Source organism: Pelmatolapia mariae, linkage group LG12 (genome assembly GCF_036321145.2).
Source record: "Pelmatolapia mariae isolate MD_Pm_ZW linkage group LG12, Pm_UMD_F_2, whole genome shotgun sequence".
In the NCBI taxonomy this organism is placed as follows: domain Eukaryota; kingdom Metazoa; phylum Chordata; class Actinopteri; order Cichliformes; family Cichlidae; genus Pelmatolapia; species Pelmatolapia mariae.
This window is the reverse complement of record NC_086237.1, coordinates 24,519,297-24,536,622: the sequence shown is the minus strand read 5'-3', so window position 1 is coordinate 24,536,622 and position 17,326 is coordinate 24,519,297.

Below are 17,326 nucleotides of genomic sequence, written 5' to 3'. Positions count from 1 at the left end.
CTCTAATATCACATATTAACACCAACTTTCTTCAATGTCAGATTTTTCTTTTTTGTTTTTGCCAAATTTCACCTGAAAGTGTATTTTTTTAACTTTAGAAGAAAATAATCACATGCTGGACTGAAATGCCAAGCAACTCTGTATGTTTGGGAATCTCCATAGTTTTAACATTGTAAAAGTGACTGGATTAATTTCAATTCAAGATACAAGATTCAAGATTCTTTATTTTTCACATGCATAGTCATACGAGTACAACCAGCAGTGAAATGTGTCCAGAGTATTCATTTTTCTTCTTCCATATTTTTTTTCTTTTAGTATAAGCCTGTGAAACCTCTTAAACCAAGGAGTTGCCACTGCAGCAAAATATAGAAATCTGAAGTTTAGAACAAGAACCAACATAAAACTTTGAAATTCAATAGTTTTAGGCAACAATAAGATAACAGGAATTTGCATTACGGAAAATAAAACAAAAGCCTCTGTTTTTAAATAAAACATTCTGTGAGGAAAAAGAATTGTTATACTCCAAACAGGTGTAAATCATGACATGATTGCTCAGCATAACCACTGTGTTTCACAGTATATATAATCATAAACTTCTTGTTCTTGATCTTGACGATAGTCATTTTGAACTTTCCCTGACTTAATCAGAAGAAAAAGTCAATTCTTCCTACCTGGGATCTTCATCGTCACAGAAAAGCCTTATTTTGTTATGATAGTTTGCTCTGGTATTCCTTGTAAGTTTTCTGGTGCATCAAACCTGTACGGAACCTTTTAGTCCTTCAGTTAAACCGGTGAGGCAAATGAGATCTGAAAACATCCTCTCAGCATTTTTCAGATTAATACATTTTTAACAAACAACTTTGTTTCACACTTTCGGATCTGTAGCCATTAAAAGAGTGTATTTAAATAAACAGATACCAAAAAGTTCTTATAGCAAACAGAACTATACACTATAAAACTTTAACATAGAATTGGCAGGTGCAGTGTTTTTTCCCTGCAGACTTGATACCAAGAGTGACAAGCTCTTATTTTGAAAGCTAACTTGGTCAGCCAGATGTTTTTCCTCTTGATTTATAACATATGTATGTTTGTGTGAATATCTATTTTTCAATCTACATCTACATGTCTACATCTACATCTACATTTATGTAAAATAAATGCAAAGCAACACTAGACTGGTTGGACTGGTTGGATGTTTCCAACCAATCCAGAAAACCAGCCAACATGATGCCTTCGCTTTTATTCATCTCACAGCACTTCATTTATTTATTTGTTTGTTTTTTGAAAAGAAACCAAATTAAATTGAAAGTGAATTTATAAGTAACCTGTTTTTGTTATATAGCATTCTTGCAGGATCAAGAATGCAGGATTCATTTGGCAAGAATTCTAAAGCTTTAAAATTGAAGTCCTTTCCAAAAATAACAAAGAAACAACAATGGTGTTGTGGGTCCAGGTGAAGTTGGCAGGGATGTGGGTGCCAAGTAACAGACTCTTGCGAAAACACATAATTTGTTACTATTTCTCTGGCTGAACCTAAAAATAATGCCAGATTCCACAGTTTGACAGGCATATCTTGGCATCATTTGTCTTTATTTTGACTTTTTTTTTCTAACATTGTTTCAAGATATCGAAACCAACCAGTGCAGATTGTCATTTCAAGTATGTCAACCATGGTTGCAAATTTCTCAGCCATACCAAAACAAACCGATCTCTCTCCTTTTATCTCAGAGAGATCTCATAAAGCTCCTTGCTTGTGTTAGCATGATCATTTATCCACCTTTAGAAATCACCAGTCGAAACACTTCATCTTTTGGTGGATTTATTAAAGCACTGGATGATCCAAAATGAGCATTTACATGGATCTCTTCTGTTTAGACAGCCACACTCTGCAAGCAGTTAGCTGCAGCCAACTTCCCAAAAAAGAGAGTAATCTTTCTTAGCTTTACACAAAGTTTTATACGAGAATGTGCATCTATCTGATTAGTTGAATAATGACGCAGGTGAAGAGTCATGGTTTTGACTTTGCGCTCCCTGATTTGTTCTCCTCATGACCCTTCCAGATGGGAATGGTCATTGACCTCCAGTCAGGGATCTTGTCCTGTGTGAGAAAACTCCTCCTTACCATAGCTGTTAATGGAGATGGTAATAGGGATGACCTCTAGAAACCTTTATTAATATCTTTAAAATTATAGTGGCATAAACATAAAATATTGCAGCACAAACTAGCACAAACAATTGAAAACACTTTTGTTGGATATGAAGAAGGGGTGTGTGTGTGTGTGGGGGGGGGGGGGGGGGGGGGGTAGCAGTAGTTAGCACTGTTGCCTCACAGCACGAAGGTCCACAGTTTCATTCCACCCAGAGACATGTGGTTAGTGGGGCTAGTCCTGTGATAGACTGGCACCTTGTCCAGGGTGTACCCCACCTCTCACCCTAAGACAGCTGGAATAGGCTCCTGTGGCCCTGAAGATGTATGATCATTCTTTGCTTTCATGAAATTTGTATTCTTCTCTTCAATTTTTTATTTTAAATGTTTAATTTATGGCCATTTCTTGGTTGTTGTACTTTGCAAATAGATTTTCCATACTGAAATAAAAATCTTCACAATTCCACTCAAACAAGGTTGCAGTAAAAATTAGACATACAGTATATTGATGCTTGGCTGTGATCACCTGTGATAAACCTCAAACACTGAAATCAGATCTGTTTGACACCTTAACGCCCTCGTGAAACAAACAAAGAAGAAAAAACAACAAAAAACAAAACCAGGAATTATGTTCTTACTCACTGCTGTCACAAAGTTTAACTGGTCATTGAGCCTACAACCTTAATAACACTTTTCATTCAGCATTTTCTCCATTTCCATTTTTTCAGATGTACCTTGTCTTTTCAAGGGCAAACTGGACTTGCAAATTTCCTCCTGACAGGTGGGTGATCCATCCTCGTCAGACCCCAAGCAGCCACATCACACAACTGGCAAAGTTTGATAATGATTTATTTACAATGAGTTGATTCGTAAGGTTATTTGACACAAAAGAAGGAGCGGATTATAACTTCGGGGTAGACCTAACACCAAACAACAAACAAAAGGGGAGCCTATCTCGAGGATTTAACAAACTTACCTACTTAAAAGAATTAAACCAAAAGACAGCAACTTGCCTCCCTAACTAAGAAAAACATGAGAAAATGATAATCAAACAAAAAGACAGTCCACCCCTAAATAATCCTGTATAAGGCAAACAGCACTGAACAAGTAAGAAAAGATCTGCTGGTTGGGATGAGCCGAGGATGAATGACTGGCCGTCCATGGCGTTGTCATCATATAAGTCTTCTCCAGCTGGTTAGACAATTCGTATGGTCCATCCCCTGGATCCACCAATCACGGAGAGGCACCTGCACACTTAGATTTGCATATGAGACAACATTATGACAGCAGTCATAACAGAGGAAAAAAGGAATGTTCTATATAAAGTCAAATCTAGTTGCACCAAATCACTGATAACACAGAGGTATTTGGCTGTACTAAAAACTGTCTTTACTGGTAAAAGGGCAATATTAATGAAGAAAAATATAATTAAAGGAACAGATTCACTTGTTAGACAATAAATGATGTCCAATAATATCTCTGCACTGCAATATAAAACTATTACCTGTGGACCTGGTGGCACAATAACACAGTATGGCCGCACAAAAAGTGATCTCCGGCACTGACCATGTATTTCCCCAGACTCGAGTTGTATTAGGGTTAAACTGCTATACTTCGACACAATAATGAGCGGGGATAAATCTAAGAAAGGAGGATACGGACTACAAAATATCCCTGATTGTGATATGGAGAAAGAAGCCACGGTTAATGACGCAAGCCTCGCATCGGGACAAGATGGCGACCGATGCACAGGCCTGGACTGGCTTCAGGATGCTGTGAGTAGTGTTTTGATGGCTGAAATGGCTACACCGCGAGCCGAACTGAAAGGTGACTTCAAAGAATTCTGTACAGAATTTCGTGAGGATATTAAGAAGCAAATCGACGAACTCTCTAAAGAAATTAACCAAAGACTACGTGAGACTGTGGATCAGGTAGAGGAGGTGGCTGGTCGGTTAAAGCAAGTTGAAGACAACATGGCTGACTCAGAACGCTGGGAGATTGGAGTTAAGGGCACACTTGTGCAGCTGTTGGAAAATCAACAGGCACTTCAGGAAAAGGTGACAGAAAAGGAGGGCCGCGCTAAGCGCAAAAAGATCTGGATATACGGTGTACTGGAAAACTCGGAGGGCTCGTCTGTGACTGCTTTCATTGAAAATCTGATCAAGGACCAGCTGGGTGAAGACTTCGGCCCGGACCGTGCCCTCGGCATCAAACGTGCCCACCGCACACTAGGACCAAAACCACCTCCAAACGCCCCACCATGCTCAATCATAGTCCGCTTCCTCCAGTTCTCTGTTAAAGAAGAGATTCTCTGTGCCGCATGGATCAAGGGGGTACACATCCAAAACAAACGGGTGTATTTTGACCATGACTACTCCCTGGAAGTACAGAAAAGGAGACGGGAATATATCCCCGTTAAGAAGGCTCTGAAAGACATACGCTTTCAGACACCACTTAGCAAGGGTGTTTTATGCGTCAGGCAGTGTCCTATACAACACCACAACCCAAGCTGCTGAGGATCTAAGAAAGCGGGGAATAGCCGTGGGGGTCAAACCAACAGGATAACCGAGGACACGATAAGATAGTTACTTCCATGGGAGACGCAGACACACCACGGAGGCGACTTCCAACAGTACGTCCAGGAAAAACTTAAAGCATTCCGGAGGAACATCAAAAAGTACCAGCAGATGAGTGAGCAGTCGGCGGCGGTACTGCGGTGAGACAGCTGATGGCAGAGTTTGGATAATCCGTCCACGTAAACAATGACTTTCGTATCCTTTAGGAATTCATGTTTCTTGAGGTTGGTGCCTACGGACATGGTTAGAGAACCACCAAGTTACTTTTAGTAGAGATAAGAAATTAGTTCTGCTTTTTTCTTTTATTTATTTTTTTCATTTTCCTCTTGTCATGATGAGGGACCCCACCTTGTGGCCAGTCCCCTTAACATCAAAGTACAGTCTCGTATCCTTTATATTGGAAGCCCATGTTAATGTTTTGTATGTTCACTGTTCAGTGAGATCTGGTTGCAATGTTTTGAGGTCTGGGATGATTATGTTGTATTCCACATGTTTAATTGATGGTTTATAATTTCTATCAAATGCTGTCACTAAATGTAAATGGCCTGAATAGTCCCATAAAAAGAAGCAAACTAATTGTCAAACTGCAAAAGGAGAAGGTAGATATAGCATATTGGCAAGAAACCCATTTATGCAATACAGAACCAGGGAAATTAAAAAGAATGGGTTTCAGACACACATTTTATTCATCGTATAGGGTTGGCAAAAAAAAACGAGGGGTGGCTATCCTGATCTCAAACAAAATAAAATTTGAATATATATCTAATATAAGCGATAAGGAAGGTGGGTTTATCCTAGTAAAAGGCAAAACAGACCAAAAGGTTGTCACACTATTAAATGTCTATGCACCCCCAGGAAGCAACAGAGATATTATGAGGCGGGACCTAAATGGTAAATAGCCTGCATTTGTATAGCGCTTTACTCAGTCCCTAAGGACCCCAAAGCGCTTTACACTACATTCAGTCATTCACCCATTCACCAACACATTCACACACTGGTAATGGCAAGCTACGTTGTAGCCACAGCTGCCCTGGGGCACACTGACAGAGGCGAGGCTGCCGGACACTGGCGCCACCGGGCCCTCTGACCACCACCAGTAGGCAAACATGGGGTTAGTATCTTGCCCAAGGATATTTGGCATGCAGCCAGGAGGCAGCCTGGGATCGAACCACCGACCTTCTGATTAGTGGCTGACCTGCTCTGCCACCTGAGCTACAGCCACCCCATCTCTTTCTTGCTTTACCTATAACAATTCCTGAGAAGCAACTCAGGGAATGAAATAAACAGACTTCGAGATTCATTTGGCTCGACAAAAGACCAAGGGTAAAGCTTTATACTTTGCAGTTGCCGAGGGAAAAAGGGGGCTTGGCTCTACCTTCTTTAAGGGATTACTTCTTGTCTGCTCAGTTGAGATCTTTGGTGTGTTGGTGTAACCCATCTTATTGTGCAAGTTGGAAGGCAATTGAGATGTCTCTCTCGGACACACCGATCCAGTCTAGGCTTGGTCACGGAGCTTCTGAGTTGGACAGTATTTTGACAACCAGCCAATGGGTTAATTTGACATTAATAATATGGAGGGGAGTGGTTAAGCTGGCACAACTTCAGGAGGAGATAAAACTTCTGAGGTGGCCAGCATACGACCCTGAATTTTTACCTACCTCCCATGACAGTAGATTTAGACCTTTTTTCTCTCTTTTTGCTGCATAAAAATGTTTCTAAATAAAAAGTATTAAAAAAAACAATTACCTGTGAAGGTTTGCGTATTTCTGTCATTATATACATTGATCACATCACTCCGGTTTTGGCCTCTCTACATTGGCTTCCAATCGAATTTAGGATCCGTTTTAAAGTTCTTTTATTGGTTTTTAAATCTTTAAATGGTTTGGCACCTGTTTATTTGCCAGTTTTGTTGAAGCCTTATGTTCCCACTCATTCCCTCCGGTCAGCTGAGCAAATCCTGCTTTCAGTCCTTAAGTCACGGCTGAAACTCAGAGGAGACCGGACGTTCTCTGCTGTGGCCCCGTTGCTTTGGAACAATCTTCCTCTTCACATTAGACAGGCTACATCAGTGCTGGTTTTTAAGTCCAGATTGAAGACCTATTTTTATTCTCTGGCTTTTAACTCTGTGGGTGACTGACATTTTTATTAATTTTGTTGTCTTGCTAAGTTCCTATAGTGTTAGTATTTATTGTTGTATTGTTCAGCACTTTGGTCTACCAGGTGTGTTTTTAAAGTGCTATATAAATAAACGATGATGATGATGATGACATAGAGGCAGGTGGTGGTACAAATCGAGCTAACTTCTTTACCACCTTAAAAGAAAATAGCTAGAAACATTTTGTTTCATTGACCTTTGGCATCCTCTAATTGTACTCAAATGGGAATGTCTGGCCAGTTGACGGCACAAAAAAAACTGCTGTCTGTATAAGCATGTTGATGGCCAGCTAAGTAACTTAGCAATGCTAGTTTAGCTACCACATCCACCCATCCACCATGTTATGCTAAACTCTGCAATTGCTGTAGCGATTGAGTGGTGGAGACTGCAGCCACAAAAGGAATGTTTTCATCTAAATCACTGGACATGCAGGTAGATAAGAAGCAGGGTGTGGCATCGTCTCTGCTTGGCTTTCTGTAATAGACCACATGCCACACACCCATCTCATACCAGGACATCTTTCCCCACATTTAAAAAACAAACAGCAGCAAATGCAGCAGGTTTTGTGCAAATCAAATAGGATGCCAACACTCTTGAGAAGTATTTCATCTGTAATAGCTGAACCAGACCTATTGAACCAGACCTATTGTGGGAATGTGAGGCGTCCTTGCTTAATCTTACAAGACCGATATAGTGTATCCTCAAACTATGCTGCTAGCTTCTAAACCTGCCCAGGTCTATCTGAAAGTACCGATTTTCCAAGGCACGGTCCTGGGTTTGGGACCCAGTGTTTATGTGTTTCTGGGTTATGAATAATCTTTGATTTAGTGTTAGTGGTGTAGTCATTTGTATTTCTAGTCTTCTTAGTTATTCGCTCTTTATATTTGTACTTTCTCGTCTTAGGTTGTTTTGTTTTTTACTGTGCCTCCCCTGTGTTCCATGTTTCATGTGTAGTCTACCACATCTTCATGTTCATTTATCTCCTGTGTCTGTTTTCTGTGTTTCCTTTCTATCTCCCCAGTCTAAGGTCTCAGGTTTCTTGTTCCTGGTTCCAGGTTTTAATATTTTATTTTTTGTATTTTCGTTATGTACCTTGTGTTTTTATGTTTAGCTTTTCCCAGTTTAGTTTTGTTAGTTTATCTCACTCTCCCCTCGTCTGTATGGGGCGCCGTTTGTAAAGTGAAACATGCTGAAATTAAAGGCAACATTTTTCCACATTTAGCTCAAGACCTTACAAAAACATGTTTTTTCGAGTAATTTTTTACAACATTTAGTAAAATATTTGTAAATTTTCATATTAAAACACAATTTTAAATGTTAAATCTAAATGTTAAATATTAAATCTAAATGTTAAATTTTAAATATTAAATCTAAATGTTAAATCTAAATGTTAAATGTTAAATCTAAATGTTACAGGAAACTAAATATTTAGGCTAACATGCAAATGTATTGTACGGATCAACGGAAATACCAAAATAAAAGCTTTACGAAAACCTCCGGTGCAAAAGTGTGCCAGTCGTGGTCAGATTGTGTCTGCTCTCCCCCTCACTTCTCATTAGTGATGGTAAATTTGATTCTTTTTACTGAATCGAGTTTCAATGAGTCACTCACCAAAGTGAATCCGTTTTTTTGAGTCATTTGAGTTACTGAGTCAGTTGACCAGAGAGTGCAAAAAATGTACATTTTAACTCAAACTTAAATTGTTTCTCTTTTCATGTATATCCTACTGCTAAGATGAGTGATTCTAAAAGAAAACAACTATTTTATAGAGCAAATAAAATTCTAAAGGGAACATTTATTTTTATTTTATTAGTATTTCCCTTAAATGTGTCAAATATATATTTTCTCATCTAAATGTCCACTGAGCTGTGAGCCAGGGGGCGGTAATGCGCCTTAACATTGGTTGCCAACCAAGAAGAAGAAGAAGAAGAAGCTGTGAGCCAGGAGGGAGGGGGTGAGTAATTAGTTTATGCTATGATTCAGCACAGGAAGGGAGGGGGTGAGTGAGTCCTGAGTGATTAGTTTATGCTATGATTCAGCACAGGAGGGAGGGGGTTAGCGAGTCCTGAGCAGTGTTGGGTAAGTTACTTTAAATTAGTAACTTAGTTACATTACTAGTTACTTCTGTCAAAAGTAACTCAGTTACTTCAAGTTACTCGTTACTTTCAAAGTAACTAGTTACTAGGGAAAGTAACTTTGGTTTTACTCAGAATTCTCTTGTTAATGTGTTGCTTCCATAACTTTGCCAGTCTTCTAGCTTGCTTACTTGCCACAAGTGCACTGTGCCACCTACCAATAGAAAGAAAAAAATAATGTGCATATTTCCACGAGAGAAATCCCACGCCTGGACCGTCATTGACTGCTGCCATGATTCTAGCCTACGTCACAGCGTCATGTGAGCTTTTTACATCCAACACAAAAACTGCAGTCGTGGTGCTTTCGATTGTACTCAGAAATTCTGCCTTCCGAATAGGAAGATGTAGGCAACACCAAACTGCAGATGAGCTGCATACAGGGCTGGTTTGGGACAAAAAATCGTCCCGGGCATTTTGACTAGAGACCGGCCCACCATTATAGGAAAAATCATAAAGCCTTTGAATGAAAACAAACGCTGTTGTGACAGTGATGTACACTGTTTTGATGGTATATATGTATCAATCTATCAATCGTTTGTTGTAAGATTCAGATAATTATTTTTTAAAAGCTAGATATTTTAAATGAGAATAAGAAAGAAAAGTATTTCTTTGTGCCCCCCTCTCCCTGTTAATGCCCTACCTGGCCCCCTGGCAAAACTTTGCTAGATCTGCCCCTGCACAGTTACCAGCTGTCAGCTACATAAAAAAGGATCCTGGTGTTATTTGTCTCTCTGAAACAGTTCATAACTTCCCTTCAACTCATTCATGTCACGTAAAAGGTAAACCTGTTTCTCCATCACCTGTTCAGCTCTGATGATTCAGTAAGGACATCTCCTGGTTTCATCTTCATGTTTCCCTCTCACCAGATAACCAAACTGATATCATGACCAGCATCTTTTACAGCTGTGGCTCCAGCAAACATCAGCTGATACTAGAAATTAATATTAAATAAATTCTAACAACAGCTTATCAAGCTTAAACGTGCTGCTGTTGTTTAACGCGACATCCACTGGTTTCCTCTTTCTGGTGCAAAGTGGGCGATAAACAAACAAGAGAGAAAAGCCGATCAGCTGATCATTGATCAGTTTTCATGATTGAAGTAGAAACAGGAGAGTGAGGGGGAGAGAATGAGAGAAGAAGAGGCAGCTGTGCAGCTCCAGCTTTATGTCTTTTTCATTGTAGCTTTTCATCTCAATACGAAACGCGTGATATTTTCTCTGAATACGAGACGACTCCGTTTTTTACGGGATGGTTGGCAACTCTAATAATTAACCTTATGAACAAAATAAAGTTCAACATCATTAACATCATAGCACCCACCCAGCTGTATAGAAACTCTGTCATGCTAGCTAGTACGCAGTACGGAAAAAGTCAGAATAACGAAAATAAACTTCACCTAAACTTGGTTTATATCTGACCCAGATAGACTGCAGGTCATAACTTCTTACCTGAAGTTCAGTTCACACTCGGACCGGCGGCCGCCTCGGGTCTCTCTTCCTTCTGCGTCCCCTTTCTCTCATCCACCTGCTGGCCTCCACCACTTGCTAATGTTACTGAATCTGTGGAAGCTCCGCGATAGCCACCACACGAAGTAACGAGTAACGACCCAATCTAAATCACAGTAACGACTAACGCGTTCCTGATTTTGGCATAATAACTAGTTACCGTGCTTGTTACCACAATAATAACGTAGTTACTGTAACGCGTTACTTAATAACGCGTTAGTCCCAACACTGGTCCTGAGTGATTCATTTGTGCTATGATTCAGCACAGGAGGGAGGGGGTTAGCGAGTCCTGAGTGATTCACTTACGCTACGATTCAGCGCAGGAAAGGGGGTGAGTAGCTCAAATGTCCTGTTAGCATGTTAGCAGAGCGACGCTACTGTGAAATGTGGAGCTATTGTCTTGATGTGAGCTTTCTACTCAGGGTTTTTTCTTCCAGTTCAGAGCAGAAATGTTTTTGTTAAGATACTGGATGTTGTGTTTTTCTCCACAATTTTAATTATAAGCTAGATATATTTCTACTAATGAAATTAGTTTGCTAACAGCAACAGGGATGAGTCAGTGAGTCAGTTGGGCTTGTGAATCATGATTCATGAGTCAGTAAAGTGATTCTCGAGTATTGAACGATTCGTTCATGATTCGCGCATCAATACTTCTCATCGCCATGAGCTGCTTCACTTCTTGCCTATGAGCATGTCCAGCAAATTAGCTGAACATGTGCTGCAGCGATTGTGAAGCTAAATCGCTGGTAGGCAAGAAGTGAAGCCGCTTATGGCGTTGAGAAGTGACCATCAAGGGAGACCAGACACAACCCGTTCTCACTATGATTCGTAGCATACCCATGTTTTGTCACGTCCCGCGGCGTTCCTGAGGAACGCGAAAGGTGACCTTCCGTGTTGTTATGGTCCGCGCCGGGTTATGGCTGAATTCCAGTGGAATGACGGCAAAACAGGCACTCAAGCTGGGAGCTGGGTCAGGTCATCACGCCCTCTGTGCCCACGTCGCCTCCGTCACAGCATCAGCAGCTGCGGGTGAACCCCTCCTCATTCTCTCAGCCTTCACAGCCAGCCCACCTCTCCCCAGCCTCCTTTCTGCTGGGGATGTGGTCCGAGGATGAGAGGCCAATCACTACACCACCCACCTCAGTTTCTCTGGCCTCCTCAGCGCCCTCTCCTAAGAGGAAGCGCCGCTGTCATTACTAGTGCTCCCCACCACCGGAGTCTGCAGTTCCGTTGTTTGGGGCAAATGCTGGGTTTTCGGCACAAATGGTTGGGGTGAATTTTTTTATGCTCCTCCTGAAACCACAGTAAATAAGGCTGAGACTTACAACCTCACCTTAGAAAATTTAAAGACTGCTTTTCTTAGTTCTAAGTCTGAAGATTTTGATGTTAATACTAAACCTTAAGACCCTGAGTTGGGTGCCGGTGTAACAGCAGTCTGGCGAGGAAGGAGCGGCTACTAGGTCCAGCAAGCGTGTGGTGTGGAGGTTAGCCGGATAACTTGAAGCCAGTCAGTTAAATCAAACAACAGACCTTTATTCGTTGTCAGCAACATAAGACCATACAAGCCAGGTCTCCACGGCTCTACTCTGTCCGTACATACATGTGCGGGGATCGGTAGTCGCCGGCGCCAGCCCGTTGCAACGGTAAGGTTTCTCCTGAGAACATAACATGAGCTGCATGTAATGACTGCCGCTATACTCACACACCCACCAGGAGACTCCCCCAACTACTACAATAGTAGGGCAACCCCAACTACTACAATAGTAGGGCAACCCCCCCCCCCCCCCCCCCCCCCCCCCAGTGGTGCTATAACACAATAAGGGTTGTTACACCGGGTTGGCTCAACACATTGAGCAGGCACCCATATGGCTGATAGTGGCCGGCCTGGGTTCCAGTCTGACCCGCGGCCCTTTACCGCATGTCTTCCCCCTTATCTCTCTGCCCTTGCTTTCCTGTTGTTTCTTCACTAAATTTATCAAACAAGGCTGAAAAAGGGGGGAAAAAAGACCCTGATTTTTCTGTTTCTGTTAAACCCAGACTGGGCTCCAAAGAAGCTGAACAACGTGCTTCTGTTTGTTCCAGTTGGTTGTTTTATTCTGAGACGCTACGCAGTTTATTCTGTATGGAGTCGCTTTCAGTGGAGCATAAACAATGGTGTTGTGTCTTCCACAAATAATCTTTTGCAAATTTGAAGGTTTTGTTGCATTTTCTGTTCATGAGTTAGCAAGTACTAAGCACACTCACTGTATTGAGGACTCAATCGGTCTAAAGACTGTTAGCTGCGCTGGACAAAGGACAATGTCAAAAACTGTTAATGTTCCCTAAACCTGAACCTGTGCTTGCCAAGGACTGTTTTGCTTCCTAGTCAGTTCTGAGACCACTGTTTTACCTGTGACTACTCCTGAGACGTCTCCTCTGCCTGTCCGTGTTCCTGTTCCCAGGGTGGCTCAGACCCGGGTTCTCCATGCAACTTTACAAAGTTTTGTCAGACATGCAAACATTAGGGCTACACATGGCAAATGCAATTTAGAGTTAGGATGAATTTTTTTTAAACATAAGTAAACTAAAAGCACTCAGAAACTTTTTTTTTATTAGTATGGAATATAATGCCAGTTGTTCATTCTTAAGGTGCAACATAAATTTAAACACCAAAAATTTGCCTTTGCATTAGATGAGCCATTCAAACAGTGACTCATCTGAACATTTACCTACATTCTCAACTTATATAACACATCTATGTCCAGATAACAATTATGATCCAATCCTATCCAAGAATGTGTTTATATTTTTCGTCTCTATTAGAATTATCTTTCATAATAGCTAATTAACTCTCCACCTAAACTAACTCTATCAGTGCCTTGTGTCTCAGATATTTCTCCAAGCAGTAGATAGCAATGGGATCTCTGTCTGCATCAAACTTATTAGCAAAAAGGTGATGCTGTTCAATCAACCACTGCAGGTCTCCAGCACCATACACACATATTGATCTGACATGATGGCCTTTACATTCTGGGTATACTGATTGCAGAGAACCCTCTGACCCCTCGTGCCAATGCCACTTCACAATCCGTGCAATTGCATTGATGTCTGTTATGTCAAATTTACGGTTGGGCCATGTTGAGCCAGGAACACCAGGCATCCGTTGTATTGTTGCCCACAGAAACTCATCAGGACTGTAGGTGTCTTTGGCCCACTCAATGAGGACCTGTATTCGCTTGTCTTCCAACACACTGCGAACGCAACCTCGGTTGACAACAACGTAGGCATTTCCTGATAGTATAGGGAGACTGAAGGGAGTTGGATCCTTTGTTTTTCCTATTGGCTGGGACAATTGAAAAGTTTTTGATTTAAAGTTTTTTGTTTTTTTTACAATAGCAAAGTGACTTGATAATAGCTAGATGATACATTATAAAAAAATATCCAAAATATGTACCTGGACTTTTCCATCAACTACTTGGTAAGCATTAGTTACTCTCTTCTTCTTTTCTTGAGGCATTTCCTCCGACTCCAAACTGTTACCTCCTTTTAGTGAATGCAAAGCTTGCACAATTTCCAAGATAGTTTTTAGAGGGAAAGCCTGACCACTAGGGATGAGTATTGATAAGATTTTCACGATTCCGATTCCATTTTCGATTCTGTTTAACGATTCGATTCTTTATCGATTCTCTTATCGATTCTTATTTTTAAAAAGAGGAGAACACACAGGTCGATTAGCTTTGAACTTTGTTTTATATCTTATCTTTGAACAAGACAGAAATGTAGGAGTAGCATGACCTTACAAACCCAACAGTGAGATCTTAAGAGATCCACAGCCTACTGCTCCTCGATGGGGTGCCACGAGGACCCCAGAAAAAAAAAAGTTGTAAATGTAAAATAATAATAATATAAATATTCTGTTGTAGCAATAACAAAGTATAACATAAATTATTCAGTGGCAATTACACAAGAATGTCCAGTAACATTTACACTCTCCTTTTTAAAAGTATATATGAGCTGGGTACTCAAAAATAAAACTATATCAGCCAGCAAAAAATACAATCAACTCAAGTCCAGTGGAACTGTGCACTGTGCAATTCTGCATCCATCAACTATGGAGAATTAAAAATTCTTTTGCAGAAATATAAGCATATCTGCTTTTTCAGGAAGGATACGTGATCTTTCTGGACTTATGGTCTCTCCAGCTGTGGAGAACACCCTCTCAGACTGGGTGGAGGATGCCTGCACACACAGAAACCTTTCAGCCAGTGCTGACAGCAGGGGCAGAGTCTCTCTCTTGCTCCACCACCATAGGGCGGCGTTATCCTTGCAGGGGATGGGGGTTAGGCTTCTATACAGCTGGATCTCCTGATCCACTCTCTGGGCCAGGGAAAGAATGGGCTGCCATTGTTGGAATGACTGCAGCTCGTTGTCCCCTTCTTCAAAGAGTTCCTCCAAGGCCGTTTTTTTTTTTTTTTTGCTTTACTGGTGGCGCCTGAAATTAAATGGACATGATAAAAAATTAAGCAAAAAAATGAACAATCCATGACATTTAAATTATCATCACAATGAACTAAACTTACATAGTCTTCTTCATCCTCATCTTCGAACAACTCTCCCTGTGTGTCTCCTTGCTCCAGGTGCTTGAGTAGAAAGTGGCAAATAAACAAACAAATCAAACTAAGTACCACAGATCCATAGATGAAAGGTCTCACTCTCACAATGGAAATGTGCTACAGTGAAAGACACCATCATATTGAAATACCTCATCTGCTCCTGCCTCTGTCTTTGCTGCAATTGCTGCTTCCCTGATCCTGTGCCAGACTTCATCCTTATTCAGTTTGGATTTAAATCGGGGGTCCAAGATGGTGGCCTCCTCCAGGAAGCTCTTGATATCAGCGTCCTTAAATTTTTAAGACAGAGGAAAATGTGACATCATGACTATCCTTCAGTATTTATAACTGTTATTTTATTTATGATAAATAAATCATCAATTGTACCTGGTATCGTTTGGAAAGATCTTTCCAAATGTTCTCCTTTATGCTCCTTGTGAAGGCAGAGTCATCTTCTTGTACGGTGTAGTGTTGCTGTAGCTTTTGCAGGATGGGCAAAATCTCACCACAGGTCGGACTTTTGTCACTGGACACTGCTAGTGTGAAGGTGTAGTGCTTCCGCATGAGTACCACAAACTCCTCTGCTTTTCTTAAGTCATCATTGCCCATTTTAGCCAGTCTGCAATATCAACAAAACAAAAATAAAACAGATATGTTGCATAAAACAAACAAAAATAAAAACTGAGTCCAATTTAAGCCATATTATCATTATTTTTCAATACTACTCACCTTTCCTTTTCTATGGACTTTCTTATCCGTGGATCGATGGCTGCAGCCTGGATGGCAGGAAACTGCTCGCAGAATCTCTCCATCATCAAATACAAAGAGTTCCATCTGGCCTTTACATCTAGGAGCAGCATATGCTTGGGCAGCCCTGAGGGGTAACACGTTCACAACTTAAATGCTAATGTAATATTCCTTATCTTAGTTTATAAATTTAATTTGATCATGATCTAATGATTATAATATACACAATCTTAAAAAACTATTTACTATGCTTACTGAGCAACTCTTGCTTCTCCTTCAGGACCACTTTTGCCATGTGGGACCTCTTCATCCATACAATCACAGAGCGAATTCTTGCCGCCCAGTTGGAAATGGCAGGACAGTTGTAGAGCTTCTGAGCTCCAAGGTTCAGGGTGTGTGCAAAGCATGGGAACTTGAGAATTTGTAGCTTTTTGACAGCTACATCCATGTTGGCCACATTATCAACAGTGGCTGCCACAACCTTGTCTTTGATACCATACTCCTCCAAGATCTCATCAATCTCCTCTGCTACAGCTATCCCTGTCTGTGCCTGGTACACTGGTTTGGTTTTGAGGACTTTTTCATGAGTTTGGCCATTCCTGACACAATGCAGCGTTACTGTGAGGTAATGATCTTGACTAAAACTTGTCCATCCATCTGCAGTGATGGCTGCCTTCAACACATGTTTCAGCTGAGAAATCAGATTTGTCTTTTCGACTGCATACCAAGCAGGGATCAAGTGGTTGGTTAAACTGTCTCTGTTTGGGGCTTTGTACTTAGGGTTCAGAGTCTTTATCATTTCTCTAAAAGATATAGTCTAAGGAGCTTGGAAAGAAAAGCGTCTGGACTTCTTTAAGTTGCTTGAAGACGTTTCACCTCTCATCCGAGAAGCTTCTTCAGTTCTAAGGTCAAATGGCCGAGAGTCCCAGATTTAAACCCAGTGGGAGTATCCCCCAAAGAGGGACAAAGGACCCCCTGGTGATCCTCTAATCACATGCGCCAAGGTGTGAAAGCGGGTGTGGGACCTAATCAGCCAGGGTTTCGGGTGAGCTCATTGTTAAACCTGGCCCCACCCTATCATGTGAATTCCTGAGGTCAGATGGCCCAGAATGTGAGTGGGCGTTAAGGCGTCTGGGAAGGGATCTCAAAACTGGATTATAGATGGCAGACAATTGGTGTCGTAAACCACCGCCTCTGTTCAAAGATGGTCGCTCACAGTGGACATAGATGGCCTCTTTCACTCCTCTTTCAAACCATCTGTCCTCTCTGTCCAAAATGTGAACATTGGCATCCTCGAAGGAGTGACCTTTGTCCTTAAGATGCAGATGGACTGCTGAGTCTTGTCCTGTGGAGGTGGCTCTTCTATGTTGTGCCATGCGCTTGTGAAGTGGCTGTTTGGTCTCTCCAATGTAGAGGTCTGGGCATTCCTCGCTGCACTGTACAGCATACACCACGTTGTTAAGTCTGTGTGAC